The 9,893-nt window shown below is 34.5% G+C and overlaps 1 non-coding gene across 1 annotated transcript; it reads right to left on the bottom strand.

The window, feature by feature from the left end:
• Positions 1-7,153: 7,153 nt before the first annotated feature.
• On the bottom strand, positions 7,154-7,299 carry LOC123394674. Its single transcript, XR_006609415.1, has one exon. It is a non-coding gene; the product is annotated as a U4 spliceosomal RNA (small nuclear RNA).
• Positions 7,300-9,893: the final 2,594 nt, after the last annotated feature.

Genomic DNA, 9,893 nt, shown 5'->3' with positions numbered 1-9,893 from the left:
CAGACTTGAATGATAGCTGACAAAGGAACTGAACCAAGTAAGTCTAGTTATGAGTTTATTCAGTCACTCCATGCAGTGCTTAAAATGTCAAGTGGGCTTGGTAACATGATCCATTTATCAGCTACTCACAAACTTGGAGGGTTTTTTTCTTTTTCTTCCCATGTATTTATATAGTCTTTACATTGAGGGCATTTGTTGGGCTTAGTTATATGTATCTTTTAACTCTTTACCTTGAAATAATCATAGATTCACAGGAAGTGGCAAAAAGGAAGTGTATAGGGAGGTACCATATACCTTTCACCCAGTTTCCCCCCAATGTATACATCATTTGTAAGTACAGTATAGTATCAAAACCAGGAAATTAATGTTGATATAATCCACAGAGTCTCCTCAGATTTCATCAGTTTGACACGTACTCTGTGTGTGTGTGTGTGTGTGTGTGTGTGTGTGTGTGTGTGTAGTTCTATGCAATTTTATCACTTCTGCAGATTTGTGTAACTGTCCTGACAACCAACATAAAAAAGTGTTTCATCACCAAACGGCTTGCTCATGCTACCATTTATGGACACACTATCCCTCTCCTTCTCATGCCTAGAGTGTGGCAAGTACTAATCCATTCTACCTGTCTATAATTATACAATTTCAGGACTATAAATGGAATTATACAGTATATAACCTTGTGAAATGGGCTTTTTCATTCTGTGTAATTCCCTTGAGATCAATCCATGTTGTTAGTCTGTCAGTGATGAGTTCTTTTCTACTGTTGAGTGGCAATCTATGATATGGAGGTACTACAGCTTATTTAGCCATTTACACATTGAAGAACATCTGGGTTGTTTCTAACTTTTGGCTGTTAAAAATAGAGCTATTTCCAAAATCCATGTACAGATTTTCATGTGAACTTAAACTACAATTTTTATATTTTTTATTTTTTTTAAAGATTTTTATTTATTTACTTGACAGACAGAGATCACAAGCAGGCAGAAAGGCAGGCGGGGGGGAGGGGGGAAGCAGGGAAGCAGGCTCCCTGCTTAGCAGAGAGCCAGATGTGGGGCTGGATCCCAGGACCCTGAGATCAGGACCTGAGCCGAAGGCAGAGGCTTAAACCACTGAGCCACCCAGGCGCCCCTAAACTCCCATTTTTAAAGGATAAATGTCCAAGAGTGCAATTGCTAAATGTATGTTTAGTTTGAGAAAAAAGTCTTCCAAATTATTTTTCGGAGTGGCTGTACCATCATTTTTATTTTAGCCATTCTAATAGCTATGTAATGATACCTCATGTGGCTTAAATCTGCATTCCCCTAATGACTAATAGAACATTTTTTCATGTGCTCTTTTGCCTCTATACTCTCTTTGGTGAAATGTGTCTTCATGCTTTTCCCCGTTTTCTAATTGATTTTATTCTTTACTTTTGCATTTTGGGAGTTAATTATATATTCTAGATAACACATCCTTTGTCAGATAGATTTTCTCCCAATCTGTAGCTATTTTATGTACTTTCGTAACAGGGTCTTTTGAGGAGCACAGTTTTTAATTTTAAAGTCCAATATATAAATTTTTCCATTTATGACTATGTTTTTGGTGTCACGTCTAAGAATTCTTTGCATATCTCTAAAATTCCAAAGATTTTCTCTTTTGTTGTTTCCTAAAAGTTTCATAGCTGTATTTTTTACACTTAAATTTATGATCCATTTTCAGTTAATTTTTGTATAGGTGTGAGGTTTAGGACAAGGCTCTTTTTTTTTCCCCCCTGCCAGTGGTTAATTGGTTCAGCACCATCTGTTGAAAAGGCTACATTCCTTCACTAAATTGGTTTTTCATCTTTGTCGAAATCATTTGGACATATTTATATGGGACTATTTCTAGGTTCTCTATTGTATTCCATTGATCTGTTCTGCCAATACTACATGGTCTTTAGTACTAGAGCTATATAGTCAGACTTAACATTGGGTAGAGTAATTCCTTTTACTTTATTCTTCCTTTTAAAAATTGTTTTAGAAATTCCTTTGCTTTTTGAAATATTTTTTAGAAAAAGACCGTCTACGTTTACAAGAGAAACTTGCTAGGTTTGAATTGAGTTAAACCTCTCATGAATTTCAGGAGAATTGACACCTTTACTGTGTGGTATCTTTGAATTCATGAACACAGTATATGTCTCTATTTATTATTTATTTAATCTCTTTCATCAACATATTAAGTACAGAGGTCCTATACATAAATATTTCATTTTCTTTAAAGTAAATGTAATACTTGTATTTGATATTGTAAATGTTGTAAATGATACTATATTTTAAATTTTGGGTTTCATACATGTGTGCTTAGCATGTGGAAATGTGAGTCATTTTTTTGTGCTGATCTTGTAACCTTGCAACCTTGAATTAACTTCATAAGTCCAGAATTTTTTTGTATTGTCTTTGTGATGTCCTATGCAGAAAATCATGTCATCTACAAATAGGATAGTCTTAATTTCAGAGCTTATATACCTGTACTATTAAAGTTACAACAAATACTTGTGTTTTTTTGAAATTATTCTCCATTATATATTACTTTCTATAACTTTTCTATATCAATGATTTTTCTGCAGTAACTCTTAGGTCAATGTCTTTTTTTAAGATTTATTTATTTATTTTAGAGCGAGCGAACGAGAGAGAGAGAGAGAGAGAGAGAGAAAGAGAGAGAATGCACAAACAAGGGGAGGGACAGAGGAAGAGGGAAAGAAAAGAATCCTCAAGCAGACTGCCTGCTGAGCATGGAGCCCTTCCCAGGGCTTGATCCTAGGACTCAGATCATGATCTGAACCAAGTCAAGTGCTGGCCACTTAAGACTGAGCCACCCAAGCGCCCCTTAGGTTAATGGTTCTTAAAGTGTGGTTAGGCACTCCCAGGAATCCTTTGAAACACTTTCATTGAATCCATAGGGTCAGAATTTTCAAACTTATGCTAAGATATTATTTGCCATTTTTTGCTTTTCATCAGCATTCAGTGGTATTTTTTTAGAAGCTACACGACACATTCTCTCAACAACAGACTTAGGAATCCAGCAGCCTTCTATTGCATATTGAAGAGATTTGCAAAAGTGCAAAATAATGTCACTAATTTTTTGTTTTGAAAAGATAGTTATTTTTCAGAAAAATATTTTATGCATGTTAACACGCACTGCATTTATTACTTTTAAAATGAATTACTAATAAATATTTTACAATTTCCTCGAAAATTAAAATAATTTTTAATAAAAAAACGCTCCTTCAGATCCCCCCCCTTTTTTTTTTAAGTAGGCTCTTTGCCCAGTGTTAAGTCTAACATAGGGCTCAAACCTATAATACTGAGATCAAGGCCTGAGCCAAAATCAAGAGTCAGACACTCAACCAACTGAGTCACCCAGTTGCCCCAGGCTCTTTAAGGTCTTTAAGAATTTTTAAAGGTTATTTCAAGGAGTTCTGAAATGAAAAAGTTTGAGAATTTCTAATTTGGGATAATACTATTTAAATGAATTCTCTGAGTTGCCAATTTATCATCTAACACATTGACTGGTGTTAAATAAATATAGGTTAATTTTAGGAAAATATCTTTTTATCTTCCTAGTTTATGCCTGAGGAGAGCTTTACAACTCCTTTAAATGAAATCTTCTATAAAAGTCCAGTATTTAAAAATAAGAATTACAGGGTGTAGGCTTGTAGTTTATGCTATTTGAATTTCTGTTTTCACACCGTGGGGTCACAATAGGACAAATCTTAGATATTCTTTGAGTGCAATATGAAAATAATGATTGTAGAGAATTAATTGCATACCAACGTAAATAAGGCATGTTTATTATGTGTTATGAACACTGGACATTTAAATACAGAAACTTGTTTAGTGGCTGACACAGGATATGGACATAACCTCAGATCATTTTTGAAAGAGTAGTCAATGACATAAACTTTATCAACAGAAAAGAAAAAAAAACCGAGCTTTATTTCCATTGGGCCATACTCACTTAATGTAGTTTATATCTAAATATATTCAAATACCTGAAATCCACATAATTCAATAATGAATATATAAGAAGATTGAGTTAAGCAAGAAATCACTGACAATGCTGTGTTTCTGAGGAAAAGAAGAATATAAGAAAGGTAAGAAGAAGGCTGCTTTAGTTGTAGAAAGTAAGGAAAGATTGTTTATGCATCACACCAGTGCCCCATGCAATACATGCCCTCCTTAATACCCACCACCAGGCTCACCCATCCTGCAACCCCCTCCCCTCCAAAACCCTCAGTTTGTTTCTCAGAGTTCACAGTCTCTCATGCTTCGTCTCCCCCTCCAATTTACCCCAATTCACTTTTCCTTTCCTTCTGCTAATGTCCTCCATGTTATTCCTATGCTCCACAAGTAAATGAAACTGTATGATAACTGACTTTCTCTGCTTGACTTATTTCATTCAGCATAATCTCCCCCAGTCCTGTCCATGTTGATACAAAAGTTGGGTATTCATCCTTTCTGATGGCTGTGTAATATTCCATCATATATGTGGACCATATCTTCTTTATCCATTTATCTCTTGCAGGAAGAAAATTGGGGGATAGTAAAAATGTAGATCATTGTCATTATTCTTTTAAAAGAATGAGAACCAGGGCACCTGGGTGACTCAGTCAGTTAAGCATCTGCCTTTGGCTCAGGTCATGATTCCAGGGTTCTGGGATTGAGCCCTACTTTGGGCTCCCTGTTCAGTGTAGATTCTGTTTCTCCATCTCCCTCTCCCTCTGCCATTTTCCCTGCTTGTGCTCCTAAGCTCTGTCAAATAAATAAATGAAATCTTCCCCCCAAAATTAATAAATAAATAAAAGAAAGGAAGGAAAGTGACCAGTTAGGAGCAGTTTTTAACAACATTCTTTTTATTGCTTGTATTATGCCCAATTATTATCACTTTAAATTTTCTCATTCACATAATTAAACACTTGCAAGTACTTAGTGATGATGTTTGCAGAGTTAAGGAAGTGTTATAAACATGTAAGACTCATCCACCAGACAAGAACATCACTGGAAGAAACAACATTTTTCCTGAGGCTATTCCAGAAATGAAAAAGAAAAAGATGATTATATTAAAAAATGCACAACAATAAAACACAACTTGTTGGGATACTTTAAGACAGTTGCTTATTAAGCCAAGAAGTCTTCTGCACAGAATGACTTGCCACATTGCGTATTCTTGTGGGATTCCCTGTGCTGTGACATTGGCCCTGGTTGGCTGTGACAGGAGTGATTTCCAGCTTCTTTCTTATCTCAAGACAAGGCAGAATGCAAACAAATGAAAGCCAGCATGTCACCTAGGACCTTGTTTCTCACAGTCAGCAGGAAACACATTCTTCATAAGATTGCTATTTTTATTTACAAAAAAATGTGGGGCTGTTTGTTGTATCATCATTAAAACTGTCAGAGGATAAGAAAATGTTGATGGATAACTTCCTGATGTAAATGAATATCTTTTTTTTTTTTAAACTGTCCTAAGTGTAGAAGTTAGTAAAACACTCTAGTGCAATAATACATATTTTAGTACTTATAAGAAGAAACCTGGACAATAATGTTCCAAGCTTGGTGAAGAACAAGCAAAGCAAAAGAAGATGGATCGAGGAAAACTGAAGTCAAGTACTTTCATCCAATGATGAAATACATGTTCTTATTAATATTTGTACCCTATCAACTGAAGTGTTCTTCATGTTGGCAGTAATCCCAGAAGAGGTTTCCTTAGGCCAGGACTTCTCAGCCCCAGAGCAAGGGAGGCCCCAGTGGGCTATAGATTTCCACGCCTCCTTGTCCTACCATGTACATGCTTATGTTCCTTTTCCTGCAACCAGAAGTCCAGGTCAATGAAAGCAAAGATTTCTGTCTGTTTTCTTTAACACTATAAACCAACTGCACAAAATAAACATTCAATATTTGTTGGTTGTATGTATAACTATGTAAAGTTTCCAAAAGTAATTTTTAAAAATATTTTATTTTTAAAGATTTTATTGACAGAGAGAGAGAGCACAAGCAAGGAGAGCAGCAGGCAGAGGGAGAGGGAGAAGCTCCCTGAAATCATGTCCTAAGCTGAAGGTAGACACTTAACCACTGAGCCACCCAGGTGCCCTCAAAAGTAAATTTTCACTTTTGGTTGTGTTGTTCTTTATTAGCCGAAAGAGAAAGTTCCCAGTCAACAGCACAGACTTTCAAGGAAAAGTCAACAAGAAGCATATAAAAAATTCCCTGTAACTGTCTTATACACAAACTTATAGAAATTATGTCTCTGGTAACATTCCTACATGTCAGACAAATACTAGAAATTAAACCTCAATGCTAGTAAAATGTAAAGACTTCTGTCAACCTATAGCAACAGTTCTAAAACTTTTTAGTCTCAGGACTACTTTGCACTTTTAAAATTCATTGAGGACCCCCAAGGAGTTTTCTGCTTATATGTGGTATATCTATTGATATTTACCATATCAGATATTGATACTGATAAAATTTAAAACATTTCTTTATTAATTTATTAAAAAGTAACATTGAGTGTTTTTTATAAGCAATTACTTTAGTTTCCAAAACATAAAGAATAGTTTGTTTGTTTGTTTGTTTACAATTTTTCAAATCCCTTTAATAGAAGGCAGCTAGATTCTTATACATGCTTCTATATTCAATCTGTTGCAGTATCTCATATCATGAGGTTGAAAAAGACAAATTCTTCTTGTTCAAATAAACAGAGCCACAACATACCTATACTTAAAATTATAGTTTAATGGTTAAACACTGCATACAATCCCCCTAATATCAGGAACAAAGAAAACCTACTCACTCACACCTTTCTTAGTCAACATAGTACTGGAAGTGCTAGCCAGCACTATAAAGAAAGAAAAAACAATAAAAGGCATACAGATTAGAAAGCAAAAAATAAAACTGTTCTTATTCGCAGATGACATAATTGTCTACATAGAAAATTCCAAGGAATCTACAAGCCACAACCAAAACCAAACTGCCAAAGAAACAAAACCCCTCAAAATAGCTAGAACAAATCAGTGAGTTCAACAAGGTCATAGGATGCATGATTAATACTTTAAAATACTGTATCTCTATGTTCTAGCAATAAAAATGTGGACATAAAAATTAAAAATACAATATGATTTTTAGTCATTCAAAAATAAAATATTTGGGTGTAAATCTAACAAAACATATTAATACAGAACTTGTGGGCTTAAAATTAAAATATAATGAAAGAAAGAAAGTTTTCAATTAGCAATAATCGCACCTCGGATAAACCTCATTGGCTATGATACTGCCACTGCGCAAAGCTGATGAAAGAAAGAAGATGACATAAATAAGTGTTCCTAGATTGGAAGACTCAGCATAATAAAGATATCAATTCTCCCCAAATCGGTGTAACATAATTCTTATTAAGATTCCAGCAACACTTTTTCCAGATAGAGATAAAATTATTCCAAAATTCATATGGAATTGAAAAGGACTTACAAAGCTAAAAATTTTGAAACAGAAGAAAAAGGTGGGAGGAATCTTACTACATAGGTTCGTAATCAAGATTGGGTAGTATTAACAGAAGGAGAGATTATTGAAACAGAATAGAGAACCTAGAAATAGACCCACACAAATATGCCAAGTGACATTGGACAAGTGTGCAAAAGCAATTCAATGAAGAAAGGATAGCTTTTTTAACAAATGTGCTGGAACAATTAGACATCCAAAGAAAAAAAATTGAACCTTGGTCTGAACCTTATACACTATATATCAACTAGTAGGTTTCCGTAGTGTAGTGGTTATCACATTCGCCTAACACTATATATCAACTAAGTTTAAATTGAATCATGAAGTTAAATGTCAAATTATAAAATTTTTAGGGAAAAATATGAGATAATCTTCAAGTTTAGGGCTAGGCCAATAGTTCTTAGACTTAACATCAAATACACAATCCATAAAAGAAATAATAATAAATTCAACTTAAAAACTTTTGTTCTGTGACAGAACCTGTTAAGAGGATAAGACAAACTACAAAGTTGGAGGAAATATTTGCAAGTGACATATCTGATAGAAGACTTTGTCTAGACTCCATCAAGAATGCTCAAAGCTCAACAGTAAAAAAAGAAACAGTTCAGTTAGTGGGAAAAAGACATAAAGAGACACTTCATCAAAGAGGGTATGCAAGTGGCAAATAAGCACATGAAAAGTTGATTCAATATCACTATCAGGGAAATTAAAATTTAAGCCATGATGAAATTTAAGCCATGATGAGCCATCGCTATACAGTTACCACAGAAGCTAAAATAAAAAATAGTGACACCACCGAATTCGGACAAAGACGTCAAGAAACTGATTGACTTGCTTGCATATTGTTGGTAGGAATGCAAAATGGTCTGGCCACTCAGGTAGACAGTTTAACAGTTTCTTAAAAACTAAACATGCGGCCACCATATGACTAAACAATGGCACTCTTGGACATTTATCTCAGAGAAATGAAGGCAGGTTCGCACAAAACCTTGTTCATAATAGTCAAAAACTGAATCAGTCCAGATATTCTTCAACAAGTGAATGGCTGTACATACTGTGACACATCCATACCATGGCATGTCAGGATGAGCCAATAATTTGTGTGCATATCCAGATACCGAAAGGTTACCTATTGTACGATTCCATTTGTACAACATATTTTAAATGTCAAAACTGTAGAAAGAGAGAGCTGATAATTGATTGCCAGTTAAAGACAGCAGGCAGAATGGAAGAGGGAAGTCATTGTTGCTATTAAACTTACACTGTTGCTATTAAAGTTGCTATTAAAGCATACACAAAGAATCCTCCTTGTGACAGAATATTTCTGTGTCTTGACTGTATCAGTGTCAATATCCTTGTGAAATTATACTACAGTTTTGAAGATGTTACTTTTGCGTAGAGGGTACGTGAGATCTCTGTATTATTTCTTTCAATTGCATTTGAAGCTATAATTCTCTCAAAAAAATATATATATGTAAATTGGAGGTAATTTCACTGGCTTTGGAGGGGTGGTAACTACAATGGTATCAAACTACTTAAAAATAGTTTAACTTTTAATTTTCAAAAATCTGAAAACCTTGTGACTACTGCTACTGTTCTAATAAACACTTTTCATAATGATGGAAGAGTGCTTCCTGGGAGCTTTCAGAATTTCCTTCTAAATATGATTTAACTAGAATAATTTAAGCAATGTATTCTTACTATTCTAAAGATATAACAATGAGCTCTTCAAAACTTTGCCTACCTCATGAACACTAAAAATTTGTTGCCAAGAGAAGCTGCTCACTTTCAGCTGTTTTCATTGTCATAAAAGACTTATTTAGGAGTTCTTGTTTTCATTGATAATGGAAGGGAATGTAAAGGAATAAATAAGCTAAATGTAACGAGAAATGGTGTTTGGATAACTATAACCTAATTTTCTTTCAAATGATCAGAGTTTTAGATCTTAAATGGGGTCAACATCAAGGAAGTTTTGTGCTCACGTCCCTCCCTTAACCCCAAATTCATATGTTGAAATCCTAACCTACAATGTGTTTATAATATATGTGAAGTTTGGTGAAGGTATTTAGGTCATAAGGGTAGAGCCCTCATGAATAGAATTAGTGCCCTTAGACATAGGAAGGATGATCTCTGCTCTTTGCCATATGAGGATACAATGAAAAGACAGCTGCCTACAATTCCAGAAGAGTGTTCTCACTGGACACTAGATATCCTGGAACCTTGATCTTGGATTTCCCAGCCTTCAGAACTGTAAAAAAATAAATATTAATTATTTAAGCCATCCAGATTATGGTATTTTGTTATAGCAGCCCAAGCAGACTAAAAACAGGTGTTATTGTAATACTTTAGGAATTTATAAGGAGGAATATTGAAGGGTGAAAAATTGGA

Source organism: Mustela putorius, unplaced genomic scaffold (genome assembly GCF_011764305.1).
Source record: "Mustela putorius furo isolate JIRA1106 unplaced genomic scaffold, ASM1176430v1.1 tig00003834_pilon_pilon_pilon, whole genome shotgun sequence".
In the NCBI taxonomy this organism is placed as follows: Eukaryota; Metazoa; Chordata; class Mammalia; order Carnivora; family Mustelidae; genus Mustela; species Mustela putorius.
The sequence above is the reverse complement of the archived record's forward strand: the minus strand, read 5'-3'. Positions and strand labels throughout refer to the sequence as shown.